General features: G+C 40.0%; 1 non-coding gene across 1 annotated transcript; it reads right to left on the reverse strand.

Annotated features, from left to right (window-relative positions):
- Nucleotides 1-5,819: 5,819 nt before the first annotated feature.
- On the reverse strand, nt 5,820-5,926 carry LOC115868619. The gene has a single exon (XR_004045705.1). It is a non-coding gene; the product is annotated as a U6 spliceosomal RNA (small nuclear RNA).
- Between the last annotated feature and the right edge of the window lie 6,032 nt (nt 5,927-11,958).

Genomic DNA, 11,958 nt, shown 5'->3' on the forward strand with positions numbered 1-11,958 from the left:
GGTTCTTCTTACAAGAAGGTCACACCCGCCACACCCGCAAGGAGACATCCTCAAGCTATGACCTGATTAACAGGTTGGACTTCATCTCTAGATATTTATAAAACTTCAGTTGATGCAAAATCTACCTGCCACTGTTTTGTTCTCTTAGTTATATACACATGAGTTTCTTCTTCTAGTTATATACACACATGCCACACGTGGGTTTGTTCTTTTAGTTATATACACACAGTTCATCTAAAAAGTCGAAATTCTAGACCTCAAGAGAATTGACACTGTTAAAAAAATAGTGCCTCAGAAAGGTCACTGTTGCCATCATTAAGTTCTTGTCTTTTATCAAGAGAAAAGAATTACTCTGGTCAGACATAGGCAATGTTGGAGAATTGTACTAGAAGCTCCTAGGAGGAAGAAATCAAAATAATTGACTTCTCTAAGCATATGTTCCTGTTCTGTTCATACTAGACTTAGGTTGGATATGCAAGGGGCTCTGGGGAATGTAGTCCCAAGAGTGAAATGTGGTCCACAATATAAACCAAAAACCAAACTCCTTTTCATCACCTCAATTCTGACTCATAGTAACTCTACAGGACACGACAGAACTGCCTGTGTGGGTAACTCTTTAAGGGAGTAGAATAGCTTAAAGATTTCATGAGCAGAAAAAAAAAAGAGGCTTAGTGTAGAAACTTCTTGAAGTTTCCATGGCACAAGGGAACCACTCTTACCTTAGTCTCTTGTTTAGTAAGTGTCTCTAATTTTGCTTTCTGCCTGGTTACATTCTTTCTCACCATATATACTCGTGTATAAGCCAAGTTTTTCAGCACATTTTTAAGCTGAAAAATTCCCCCCTCGGCTTATATTTGAGTGCATGTCCCCCTCACCTGCTCATATCACCTCTCTTCTTTTCTCCAGCACACTGGCAGCTTCTGTGTGCTGGTACTTGGGGCGCACCACATCCTTGTCAGATGAATGTCGGATGTGGCTGTTCTTCTTCTCATATTTTTATTTCATTTTTTATTTTCTTATTAACCCTTATCTGGACACAGTGTTGACAATTCTTGTATAGAGCAGCCTGTATTAGGGCTTATAATACACACACTGTGTTGTGTACGCACTGTGTTACTACATGTGTTGCGTTAGCAATTCCCATACATATGCGGTAATGCTGCATATACAGTAACGCAGCACATCTAGTAGCACAGTGTGTACACAACACAGTGTGTATATTATGAGCCCTAACACAGGCCACTCTATACAAACAGTCATGTCATCATATTCTGGAATATCATCAGCCTGTGTTAGGCCTCAAACTATACAAGCTGCATTGTGTACATGCAGTAAGGCAACGTATGTAGTAATGCAGCGCATGCAGTAACACAGCATATATAGTATGAGCGCTAACACAGGCTGCTATATGCAAACATAGTCATGTCATCACATTCTGGAATATTATCATACCCAACTTTCCATGTGGGAAACAGAAAGATTTCTCCCAAATTGTCTCCCCCAAATATATGCCAAACCTAGCTGCTTGCTACACATGGTAAATGACTACATTTGGAGGTCAACAAAAAGTAGGTCAGGTTATTCTCCCTAAGGGTTATCAGCCATCCAGAGCAAGCAGACACCACTGCTTATCCCACAATAAGTAGGGCCCACTCCCTTCTGATAAGGATAGTAGTAAATTGTTTCCCTGAAGGAGAACCCAGGGAGGTCAAGCCCACTCAAGGGTGACCAAGGTTAGGCTGCCATCATGAATCTAGGGTCCGCCATCTTGTCACATGTATATCCCTAGTCCCTCCCCTTCCTACTGCTTGTACACCCCTAGCTCATCCCTTCCTGTTACGCCTATGCCCTTTGTATATCTCCTTCCTATGATGTGTATGCCTATTGTACAGCCCCTTCCTGTGACATGTGTGGTTACCTGTAATCACAACCCCTAAGTAGATATAAGCCTTGGTTAGCAATAAATCACCCAACCTTGCCTCACTGTCCTGCCCTCAGCCCACGCTGTGCACAGTCCCGGCTGGTAAGATCATGGCCATCCAGGAGGTGAGCATGCTACCATGAAATGTGTCTGATTTCTTGATTTGACTCTCTCTCCCATTTCTCTATGACTATATTATAATCTTTATATATATCTTAACCGTACAATTGCACCTACCAAACCTGCGATTAGTTGGCGGGGGCGGGGAGGTGGTGGTGTGTGTGACCTTTCCCCCACATCTCCAAATGCTGAATGACTGTCAGTTCCCTTGGTGATGCAGCATGTTTTGGGGTTCCTGGTGTCTTTTGAGTGCTATTCTGGGGGGTCTCTGTTTTCCATGGTGAAGTCTATGTGTCTTACTGCATTCTGTTGCCAATTGATTTCACTTGTTTATATGTATAGTTGCCTGTACACCACTGTTTTTATTGCAAATTTACCTCTTTAAAGAACTATAACTAGGGATTATTTTTGGAGTCGGGCTTACAGTATATTTTGATAATTCAAGCGCTATAGTATGACATTCTTTTCCAACATCTTTTTTTTTTAATATCCTGTTAGAAATAGAGCCCAATACTTCTAATCCTGGACCAAAACAAAAACGCATGTCATATGAAGCTGGTTTCAAATTTAAGGTTGTGTCAAGAGCAGAAGCAATAACAGTATTGCAACTAGGGAATGTGTTGACAAAAACAAGTGAGGGAGTGGCGGAAAATGAAAACTGACGTGGAAAAGATTCCAAAGGCAAAAAAAGCTCAACGTGTTTTAACGACTTATATGGGGCTCTAGAGACTGAATTGCATAAATGGGTTATGGAGTGTCGTCAAAATGGTTACTGCGTAACACGAATGGGAATTCACTTACGTGCCCTTCAAATGGGTAAAGGCGACAACTTAAAAGCACCAGGCACTGAAAATTTTGTTGTGTCAGTAGGATGGTGTACCCGTTTCGTGAATAGGTTTGCCCTATGTTTGCGGCAAAGAACAAAGATTTCACAGAAGTTGCTGAAAAACCTTGATGAAAAAGTGATTTCATTCCATTCATTCATCATAAAACAAAGAAGGATCCATACCTATGATCTGGGAGATATTGGGAATATGGATGAAACACCAATAACCTTTGGTCTTCCAAGAAACAGGACTGTGGCAAGTTGGGGAGATAAACCAAATTTACTCAGAAACACAATAAATGAAAAAAAAAAACATTTCATAGTTGTTCTGTCATGTTTGGCTAATGGAACTAAGCTGCGCTTTTCATTATTTTTAAAGAAAGACCTAACAAGGTCAAATCCCTACCATGAATTTCAGTGTGCGCACATATTAAAGGCTGGATGGATGAATACGGAACAAAAAAATGGCTGGAAGAAATTTGGAACGGACGACCAGGAGCAGCCTTAAAGAAAAAACCATCATTGCTAGTTTGGGATATGTTCACAGCCCACACATATGATGACATAAAAAAATTGGCAAAGTCTTCTTAAGTTACTTTGGCCGTTATTCCAGGTGGGATTACATCTGTACTGCAGTCCCTAAATGTGTGCTTAAATAAACCTTTCAAAGGCCATGTGCAAAAGATATGGCATGAATGGCTGTCATCTGGTCGAGTCCGACTGGCAAAAGTTGGAAACCTGATGAAGCCCGACATAGACTTGATAGCAGAGTGGGTTCGTGATGCATCGGAAGGGATTCCAGAGGACACGGTGCAACGCGCCTTCAAGAAACGTGGCCTCAGTAATGCTGTGAATGGCAGTGAAGACAGCGCTTTGTATGAGAAGGACAGCAGTGATGGTGAAGACTGTGAACTCAGTGATGAGACAGTGTCTATGCTGATAACCTCACCCCAGCTAAAGCTGAAGCTCCATTTGGACAGACAGATGATGATGAGGAATCCAGTTTTGAAGGACTTTAACTCTTGTATTTTTGCTTGGTTGCTGATTAAGCTAAGGTTTTTGTACTTTTAAAGTTATTGTTGATATCATATTGTTTTTGTTGACCCTCTTTTCCACTTACATAGCTAGTTCACTGTTTTTCTTTGAAATAAATACTCAAAAACATTTAACCTATTGATGCCTCAATAAATGTAATTTTATTGGTCTCTTTTTTAAAAATTTACTAGTAGCTGCTGCATTTATAAACCCTATGCTTATACTCCAGTCAATTAGTTTTCCCAGTTTTTTGTGGTAAAATTAGGTGCTTCGGCTTATATTCGGGTCGGCTTCTACTCGAGTATATACGTTACCTTCCATTGTTCCCTTCTTTTCCCTGGCCCAACTGTGTTTACCTAGCATTACCTCAGCAAAACTGAAAGCCTACAATGTAACCCAGCTTGTAGTTCACATATTAAGTGAGATTTCTAAGAGACAAGCTAGTTTCCTGATTTGTGTGAAGGAAATGGTTCAGAAAAAGAGAAGCCAGAAAGAAAGATACCACAATTCAACCAGACTACTTCTCTTAGGGAAGCATATTTTGTGAGAACTAGTCAATGATCCTGGACTTTTGTAAATCATTCATTATTAATCCATGTGAGAAAATTAAGGTTTATTTTGCCAACCTGGCCAATAAACACATGTGGGATTAATGGAAGGGTGGAGAGATAAATAGCTCAGTGAGCCTCCTTTCGAGTTCTCGGGTCTCTTGCTCTTTGATGGTCAGACCAGGCTGCAGCTGTCTTAGCCAGTTCCCTGCTTCAGCTGACAAGGCTCACTTACTGGAAGACATCCCCAAGGAGAAGCCAACTGGACCTACCCGATGCAGCCCTGGGTGCTAGAGCGGCTATGTGGAAACCCCTGCCAGCACTGAGATGCTTACACATTCACTGAATCGACATTCCTCCTGCAGTCAGCATCATTGCCTGTGTTTTGTGAGATGGAGGAGTACTTTGTGGATTGGTGTCAGACATATGGGCTAATGTTGGACCTACGGGCTTAAGCAGCACTGGGTTGGGATGAGTTCTTAATGTACACTTACCCTTTATATGAAACTCTCCCTTATACATATGAGTCTCTGTGGATTTGTTTCCCTAGTTTACCCAGACTAATACACCATGGTTTAATAAATTATAAATACTTTAAAGACTTCTTGTATTAAAAAAAAGAAAAGAAAAAAGGAGAAGACACTGCCTTCAATAGCAGGTTTTGGATCCACATTCTGAGTTATATTTCCTAGCTGTGTGCCTGGATAAATTATTAACATTTTCCATGCTTTTATTTATCTGTAAATTTATGAATACTATTTTCCTGACTCATATTGTGCAGTGAATAGGGATGAACTATTATGTCTTTGTTTTCCATCCAAGGTACCATGAGGAAAAGAAAATGAAGAATGATTAACAAAAAAACACTTTGCTGTCTAGTCCATTCCAACTAAGAGTCATGTTGTAAGCCAGAGAAGAACTGTCCCACAGGCTTTACAAGGCTGTACTCTTTATGGAAGCAGACTGCCACATCTTTCATCTCCCGCAAAGGGACTTAACCACTGTGCCACCAGGGTCCCTTGACAGGTGAACAGGATCTTACATTTTGTTCAAGGAAAGTTGAGTATATTAAGCATTGTAAAAAAAAAAAGAAAGAAATTGACCTTGATAGCGTTTTCTAATATCTCAAAAAGATGGATCAGGAGAGGATAGTTGAAAGACTGGGGAATTTGGGCTCGAATGAGTATGTAAAGTTAATCTCTCAAATTAGGAAACTGATTGCAATGATAAAATTTATGCCGTAATAAATAGAATAGCTAAAGAATGGTTCTATGAGATTATTTGTTAAATTTATTGATTTTTGATAAGCAGGCACATGAAAATCCGTTTCTTTACTGCAAGACTGATATTTTTGGCTTTTTTCTAAAAAAAAAAAATGGAACGCTTCACGAATTTGTGTGGCATCCTTGCATAGGGGCCATGCTAATCTTTTCTGTATCATTCCAGTTGTAGTATATATGCCACAGAAGCAAGCACTAATGTTTTTTCAAAATAGAAAATTATTTCAATAAGTGTATCTGTTCAAATTTCTTGAAGAGATGAGGTTATTGTTTGCAAATCTAAAGTCAGAGATATTTGAGACTTGTCTTGACATGGGGTGGAACTGCCTTTGGCATTCTGATGAAGGTATGAGTGTAGTTGATGAGAAAAGGATCAGCAGGAACTTTAAACGGTCATGTTCAGGTCCTCAGCCTGGGAGCTGTGCCCTATGTACATTTTCCTCTAGCTCCCTTCTGCTGTTCGAACTTACTGCGGTGGATTCATGTGGTTCTTGTCCTTTTGTGCTTAGCTAACTTCAGCGTAATATCCTCCAACTCTTTCCAGTAGACAAGGTGCTTCATCTTTGCATCACTGTTTTTCAGGGATGCATAGTACTCCATTGTGTATCTACACCACAGTTTTTCACTGCATTCATATGGATGGAAATTTAGGCTGGTTCCAATACTTTGGGATTGTCAACGGTGCAGTGATGAACATTGGAGCACAGATGTCTGGTCATAGTCTGTTTCTTATTTCATCTGGGTACATATCCAGTAGTGGATCTGTTTTCTGTATCGCCAAATCGCTTTCCACAGTGGCTGTATGTATCTATTGGCCGACCAGCAGTGAATGAGGGTTTCTATCTCACTATACCCCCTCCAACATTTGTTTCTTTATAATTTTTTGAATTGGACTATCTTTATGGGTGTTAACTGGTATTTCATAATTGTTTTAATTTGCATTTCCCTATGGTTAACAATCCAGAACATTTTCTCATATGTTTATTAGCCATTCGGGTTTCCTCCCTCGTGAATCTTCTGTTTAATTCTTTTGTCCACCTCCTCCATGAACAATTCATTTTTGTTTTTGTTTTTTTATTGTAAGCTTGCAGGATTGTGTAGAATTTAATGATAATCCCTTTGTCAGATACATCATTGTTGAACATCTTTTTCAAGTCTTTGAGCTCTCTTCTATTGATGAAGTCTTTCAATGTACACAAGTGTTATATCTTTAGGATGTCCCATTTGGCTATCTTCCTCTGAGTGTGTATCCCTCCTTATTTTCTCATTGATGATCCTGATAGATTGGAGTTTTACCTCGAGGTCCGTGATGCACCTTAAATTTGTTCTTGTGTATGGAGTGAAGTAAAGGTCTTCCTTCACTCTTTGACCAATAGATATCCAGTTTTCCAGCATCATGTGTTAAAAAGGGCATCTGCTTCCCATTTGATATTTCTTGGGCCCTTATCAAAGATTAGGTATCTGTATGCTGCTGATTTTATTTCTGAGTTTTCCATTCCTGTCCATTGGTCCATGTATCGGTCATTATACTAGTACCGTGTGGTTTTGAAAACTGTGGCTGTATAGTAAGTTTCAAAGTCAGGTAATGCAAGCCCTCCCACTTAATTCTTCTTGAGGAGTTCTTTCACAATTCTGGGCTGCTTCCCTTTCCATATGAAATTGATAGTCAGTTTTTCCATTTCTTTTAAAAAAGATGCTGGTATTTGTATCAGTATGGTATATATATATATATATATGTATAAATATAATATGTAAATTAATATATGATATATAACAATAAGAGTTGAGGGGGATGGGCAAGGGAGCGAGGGAGTAAAGGGGAGCTGATATCAAAGAGTTCAAGAAGAAAGAATATGTTTTGAAACTGATTGTAACAGCAATTTTGCAATTATGCTCGATTCATTTGAAATATGGAATATTATGACATCTGTAAGAGCTCCCAATAAAATGATTAATAATCATCATAATCAAGGTCATGCTCAGAAACCACAATACTTTCTGAAAATGTTTGACAATTTAAATTTTCTACTTTAATTATTTAAATTGCCTCCATGTTACAGTAACTTCTTTAACCTTCATGCTGACTTAAACACTATAACCTGAGGAATTTTTTTTTTTTTTTTTGCTCCCTGTTGCCTGGAAGATTCAGGATGTCACAAGCTATTTTCAGGGCTTTTTCCTGTGTAGTTTGACAAATGAAATTCCCAGAGGGTCTTTATCTAGATGAGATGCAGGATGTGTTAGCCAGTGTCCAAAGGGTTTTGACACATAGCATTACTGGTAAATCTTCTATACAGCGAATCCCTAAGAGCAAACATGATGGGAACACAATTTTAATAACTGATTCCTAGACAAGCCTATCCTGTGACCATCCTGAAGACCATGTGTGCTTGCAATGATGTACCTGTAGTCAATCATGTCATTCCACCTAGCCAATCATGGTTTTATAGCTTTGGTTCCTGCTTGGACTAAGTACGTTCTTGCCCAATGGAGTGACCATATTCACTTAGTGAATTTGGGCTTATTCCATATCTGGACTGTCTCTGGACTTTAAATAAATCTTTTAATTTCACTTTTACTGAGTACATTCTATAATTATAAGTCCTGATTTACAGCCTCATCTTTCTGAACAACACTTTTCTGGAAAAATTAGAAAACCAATTGTGATAGGGTGTAAGTCAATTGCTTCTCTGGATAACCCAGCCTAACAAACCTATATTGACATATTTTCCCCAATTTTAAATCACAAAGTATACTCTTGTTTCAAGAACATTAATTTTGATCTATGGGTAGATTCTGCAGGAGCACCCACTGACATCTTGATTTTATTTCCTCTTATTTTCCACTCAAGTAAGTGTCTCATCTCTCAGCTTGTGGGAGAAGAGGTGATTTCAAGAGCTCCGTAATAGGGGTTTTCTTTTCTTCTTCATTCCCTGGGGAGGCTTGTTACTTTTTATCTACAAAAAATGGTTTCATTGTGCAGGCCAGATGAACTTCCAAAACCCCAAACCCCCGTGGCTGGCCTCAGTGGCCACCAAGGAACTGAAATTCCTCAATAGCTCAGTTGATGTAATAAAATCATTTTTCTTAAAATTGCTTGCTTGCTCTCCTGGGGACCCAAGTTGTTTCTTCTGGTCATTTTGGTTCTCAAAACCATACTGGTTGTCACTGTGATCTTAAAAGGGATTGTTTTGAGTTGGGAAAAAAATGTAGAGGTGACTTAGTGTGAATTTCTTATGTTTACAAGAAATCAGGACTTCAAGCAGAGACTTCTCTTTTCTATGATTCTTCAGCCAAAATAAGGTATTGTGCTTTTGATCTCTTTTTCTGTATACCGCAAGCAGCCTATAATATGCTTGAGGAAAAAAACATGTGGTGAGCAAATAAATATGAAATCTAATTTCTAGGAGATGCTTCTGTCCATAAATGACACTTTAGGGGAACCCAGCTCGAATCATCTCTTTTCCTATTATCTATAACTTATTTTGAATCCCTGGTAGTGTAAAGGTTTAAGAATCTTGGCTGCTAATTGAAAGGTGGGGAAGGGGGTTTCATATCCAGCTGGATAAACCTTGGAATTAAGGTCTGGAAATCTACTTTCAAAAATCAGGTATGGGGGGAAAAATCAGCTTATTGGAAACCCCATGGAACACAGATCTATTTTACCACACATGTGGCCAGGTTGATCTAAACTAACTCAATAGCTATTGTTTGTGACTGCTCTCCCAGCATAATGGCAGAGTGGGTAATTGACAAAGGGTATGAACCACCCATATCAAAACAAACCAAACCAAACCCGTTACCTTCGAAAGTATTCTGAACCACAATATTCTCACAGGACTGTCCCCCAGGGTAGCCAAGGTTGTAAATATTTACAGAAGCAGACTGATAAGTGTTTCTCCTAAAGAGCAGTTGGTGGTGTTGAACACAGCAGAGCATAGTGCTACACAGGTTTTTTAAGCAAAACCTAAAATATTGACAATCTGATGGTTTATACAATGTTTACTGACAGTGCTATAAATGACACTAATAGATCACAAGTGCTATTTTTCAGTTTTGAAAAATCTATACTATGAAAAAATTACAAATCCCAATGATGGTTTTATCTTGGACAAAAACCATGTAACCAATGCCCCTCTGCATTACAATTTTTGAATTGGTATGCAAAGTGTTCCCGCTAGTCTTTCTTACTCAATCCCTAACCCCCTATTCACCCCCTAAGGCTACCTCTCCATCTCACCATAGGTAACAAATGAGAAATTTTGAGGACTATTGAGCACTATAAATTTTCTCAGCAGGGCTGCTCCTTGAGTAATTGTCACACATTGGTAACATTCATAGGAGACAATAGCCCTCCAATCAACAATTCCATCTGCAAGATGCTGTTGAAAGTGGGGGTAGGGTAGAATCAGGATCTACAAAAAGGCTTCAATAAGTTTGTAGAAACACTATATGATCTTTTAATTCCATTTTTTCAGAAACACATTCAAGCGCCTTCATACAGAATTAAGTTCTTTCACTCACTCTTGCAGGATGCTTATATATTTTTGTTCTTTTTCCTTTCTTGTTTGTTTTTAAGCACTCCGTTTTTTAATTGTTTTTGCATTAGTATGCTATAAAAATAACATTATGCATATGAAACATACATGAACATATTATTAAAAAATGGAACTATTTTTAAATGTTGTTTTTAGGCCTCTGGTTGCTAGTGATTATACATTGGGCTGCTAATGGCAAAGTTGGCAGCTCAAAGCCACCAGTCACTCCTTGGGAGAAAGATAAGGCTTTCTATCCCTCTACGATTTCAGTGAAGAAGTTTCTGTGTTGTTACTGGAGGAATTAGAAGCTTCTGGTTCCTCCCTCTCAGTTCTTGTCATGCTCCTAAGAAATAATTCAGATGATAGAGAGGAAAAAAGTTTCCAACAGAGCTAGTGTATTTATTAAAGAGTTATGCCCCACACAGATAATGCAGATGAGCATCACAGCTAGTCTGAGACAGCTGATCCTGGGTCTTCTGCTACTGCCTGGCTCTTTGAAGTGTGCCTCCCCTTGTTATGTGGGGCCACTCTGAGTCTTAATCACATTCATGTTCCTCAAAGCAAGTCTCATGAAGTTCCTGGGTGGTGCAAATGGTTAAATGTCCAAGTAAAGGTTGGAAGTTCAAGTAAAACATGAGTTCAAGTAAAACATGCAGTAAAACATTTGAAAAAATTCATAGAATGAAAAAATAAATACACTGTCCACACACACACAAAAAAGGTGCCTTTGAAGAAAATCTTGGCAGTATACTTCCAAAAGGTCATTTCTTGAAAAACTGTCGTAACTCTACTCTGATGTAGGGGTTGTCATGAGATTGCAAGGTAGACAGGGTGATTCCAGGCAAGGGAGGCGAGGGAACTATGGAAGGAATTCTCAGGGAAAAAGGGAGGTGAAGCGCAGAGACAATATGTTTCCTTTATCATTCAAAAGGGAAGGAATGCCCAAAATAGAGAGAAGGAGGTTGTACAAGGGGGTGGGCTGAAATGGGCAGGATATATGCACAACTCTCACAATTGATTAAATTAAAGTTGGAGTGGCAGGACAAACCCAGCCAGGGCTCTGGCCAGGTAGCAAGGGCACCCATTAGAAACCTATAGAAAAATTCAAACTGAGCAGGTGCAGACTAGGGCCGCCAAGCACAGGTGAAACTAAACCTGGTCACAACCTAGGCACATGACATCACACAGGTGTGCTTAAATGCAGCCAATAAGATCAACCAGTACCCTCAACCATGCCAGTGGCCCTTCGGCAGCCTCTCTTCTCTTGCTCAAGTGTGCACTGCAAGCAGAGGGTGCGATTCCCCCCAGCTGCGGGCACGCATGTGCCCACGTGCCCACTGAGGGCCCACTCAGGATCCGTTCACTCTCTTGACCTCTGGGGATTTCTGTCTGACCAAATCAATAACCCCCACCGCATGCGGAGCTGGTCAGAGTTGGCTGATGCCATTCTCTCCGAACCTGGCACTCAGCCACAAGTGTGCTCTATCGGGAACTACGAAGTGCTCCCTTACCTGGCTAGGGGCGCGGACTCACCTTCGTCGACCAATCACCAGCAGCCTTCCTCGTCTGGCCAGGGACACAGATGTACCTTCGTCCACCAATCACCAGCAGCCTTCCTCATCTGGCCAGGGGCGTGGACGTACCTGCGTCCACCAACCAACAGCCTTCCTCATCTGGCCAGGGGCGCGGA

This window comes from Echinops telfairi, unplaced genomic scaffold (genome assembly GCF_000313985.2).
Source record: "Echinops telfairi isolate 266 unplaced genomic scaffold, ASM31398v2 ScPeMD7_15;HRSCAF=58, whole genome shotgun sequence".
NCBI lineage: Eukaryota > Metazoa > Chordata > Mammalia > Afrosoricida > Tenrecidae > Echinops > Echinops telfairi.